This window comes from Salvelinus fontinalis, unplaced genomic scaffold (assembly GCF_029448725.1).
Source record: "Salvelinus fontinalis isolate EN_2023a unplaced genomic scaffold, ASM2944872v1 scaffold_0365, whole genome shotgun sequence".
Lineage (NCBI taxonomy): Eukaryota > Metazoa > Chordata > Actinopteri > Salmoniformes > Salmonidae > Salvelinus > Salvelinus fontinalis.
The window spans coordinates 158,904-162,124 of NW_026600574.1; positions in this window are offsets into that span (position 1 = coordinate 158,904).

Genomic DNA, 3,221 nt, shown 5'->3' on the forward strand with positions numbered 1-3,221 from the left:
CTAGGTTTAGGGTTGAGCTGGGGTGTGGACATGAAGCTAGGTTTAGGGTTGAGCTGGGGTGTGGACATGAAGCTAGGTTTAGGGTTGAGCTGGGGTGTGGACATGAAGTTAAGACTGTACCAGGGGGTAAACCCATATTCCTCACCCACTCTGTAAAATAAACAACTAGTCTCTTTTCCTGTCAGTCTGTAAATACTCTGCCTGCAGGTTCAAAGTTAGGTATTTTAAAGCAGTATTTGTTCCCTTAAAGTCTCTGCTTCAACTTATCTTGACTGTCATCAGGTGACATGGGTAATCGATCAGTTATGTCTAGAAGGGCTCAGGCAAAAAACTATTTTTCATACAGAAGTGTACCTAAAGATTTTCTCTGACTTGCACCATCCAATTACATTTATTAAAAGGGATTTTTTTTGTCCAGAACCATTAATCTGTCAAGAAGTAGACAGTTTTGTCATTTTAAATTAGAGACTTTTGTATTAGAAGGTGCAAAGAGAGGGCCTGGCTGGGTGTGTTTCCAGGGGTCCCCTGAGGGGGTTGACTGGCTACAGGGAGAGGGCCTGGCTGGGTGTGTTTCCAGGGGTCCCCTGAGGGGGTTGACTGGGTACAAGGAGAAGGCCTGGCTGGGTGTGTTTCCAGGGGTCCCCTGAGGGGGTTGACTGGGTACAGGGAGAGGGCCTGGCTGGGTGTGTTTCCAGGGGTCCCCTGAGGGGGTTGACTGGGTACAGGGAGAGGGCCTGGCTGGGTGTGTTTCCAGGGGTCCCCTGAGGGGGTTGACTGGGTACAGGGAGAGGGCCTGGCTGGGTGTGTTTCCAGGGGTCCCCTGAGGGGGTTGACTGGGTACTGGGAGAGGGTCTGGCTGGGTGTGTTTCCAGGGGTCCCCTGAGGGGGTTGACTGGGTACAGGGAGAGGGCCTGGCTGGGTGTGTTTCCAGGGGTCCCCTGAGGGGGTTGACTGGGTACAGTGAGAGGGCCTGGCCGGGTTTGTTTCCAGGGGTCCCCTGAGGGGGTTGACTGGGTACAAGGAGCGGGCCTGGCTGGGTAGGTTACATGGTACTGGCCACAGCGAGGGCTTTGGGGGATGGCACCGACTTATCTACTCCAGACAGAGGACTGCAGATCAGAGTCTTAACAGGGATAGGGGATGTCTCAGTTGGAAAAATGAGATCTCCAATGTCCTCTGTGCTGAGCTGTTGTTTTCAGAGATGCAGCACAGGTAAACCAATACAGGTATTCACAGGGCCTGGAGTGTTCTGGTCCATGTTGGAGTGTGAGGGTAGAGTGAATGAACCAACAGGCTCCGATACGACAGCTTCTACCACCAGGCCATCAGACTGCTGAACAGATAACACTAGCTGCCTGCCTGCACAGACCTGCACCTTATAGACTATTTCCACTCTCACTACACATCCAACCCATACACGCAGACACACTTACGCAGACACACTTACGCAGACACACTTACGCAGACACACTTACGCAGACACACTTACGCAGAAACACTTACACACACTGCTGTTCTATTAAATCATATTCATTCGACTGAGTGATTCATACTTTTAAACAACATCAACAGAGACATATTGCTTAACCAGAACAATAGGTTTCTGGATCTGATTCCTCCCATGTAGAATGTGCTCCAGGACAACAGGTTTCTGGATCAGATTCCTCCCATGTAAAATGTGCTCCAGGACAACAGGTTTCTGGATCAGATTCCTCCCATGTAGAATGCGCTCCAGGACAACAGGGTTCTGGATCTGATTCCTCCCATGTAGAATGTGCTCCAGGACAACAGGGTTCTGGATCAGATTCCTCCCATGTAGAATGTGCTCCAGGACAACAGGTTTCTGGATCAGATTCCTCCCATGTAGAATGCGCTCCAGGACAACAGGTTTCTGGATCAGATTCCTCCCATGTAGAATGTGCTCCAGGACAACAGGGTTCTGGATCTGATTCCTCCCATGTAGAATGTGCTCCAGGACAACAGGGTTCTGGATCAGATTCCTCCCATGTAGAATGTGCTCCAGGACAACAGGTTTCTGGATCAGATTCCTCCCATGTAGAATGCGCTCCAGGACAACAGGTTTCTGGATCAGATTCCTCCCATGTAGAATGCGCTCCAGGACAACAGGTTTCTGGATCTGATTCCTCCCATGTAGTATGTGCTCCAGAATACACATAAAGAAGAAACGAAGATGGAGCCAGTCATTTCTCTCTCCACAGTGCAACCCTGTTAACTTGCATTGCTGCCTGATTGATCGAATGGACACACAAATCATTTCTCACTGCCTTAAAAACCATACACTCCATTAAGAGTATTAGAATGTATACAGCTATGAGAAATGTCTAATGTATCTTCCATCACACACAAGCTAAATGATGGGTATGTCAGGAGAAGCCTACTCCCTGTTTTCGTCTTTTAAGCTTGTCATGCAAATAACTGTCAAGTCTCCTGTCAGAAGCTGATATGAACACCAGCCCTGTTTTCACATTACTGCGATGTCTCCTAAGGGACATTGTGAACGTATCATTTATACTGTATGGATAAGCACAGTTAAATGTTTCTGAGAGTTTTCTTTGAAATGGGAGACGCGCCATATTATATGTCCCTATAGCTGCTACCCTCAACCTCGTCCTCTCCCCCGACCCTCTGTCTCTCGCTCGCTCTCTCTCTCTCCTCTCTCTCCCCCGCTCTCTCATATTTCCCTAATTTTCTCTCTTTCTCCCTCCAGTTTCAAGTTCTGTATGTTCATTGGTTGAATATCTATCTATAAGGGGAAAGAGTTAAGCCATTTATTGTTGTATTGTGGGCTGTCAGGTTGCTGTGGTGATGCACATTATATTCTAATGGAAGGAAAATGTTCCAGGAGACAAATCTCAGCTGGGATTTCATGGTTGTTATTTGCCCTGAGAGAATAATGGAGAAAATACTATTACTCCATTAATATTGGTTATAGAAACAACGTGACAATGGCTGTCAGGGGGCTTTATACTCCATAGTATACTATGATACACTACTGTATATACCAATATTGCATAACCTATTATGCTTCATGTTTCAATCCGTGGAGCAATATAGATGCAAATGATTAGATCCTAGCATGTCCAATATAAAAATGTTCTTCCAATTTGTAGTCATAATCTTCCAATATTTTATGCTATAAAGAGATGTCATATTATAATAATGTATGGTTACCATGAGAAGATCCTTTGTAATCATGATGG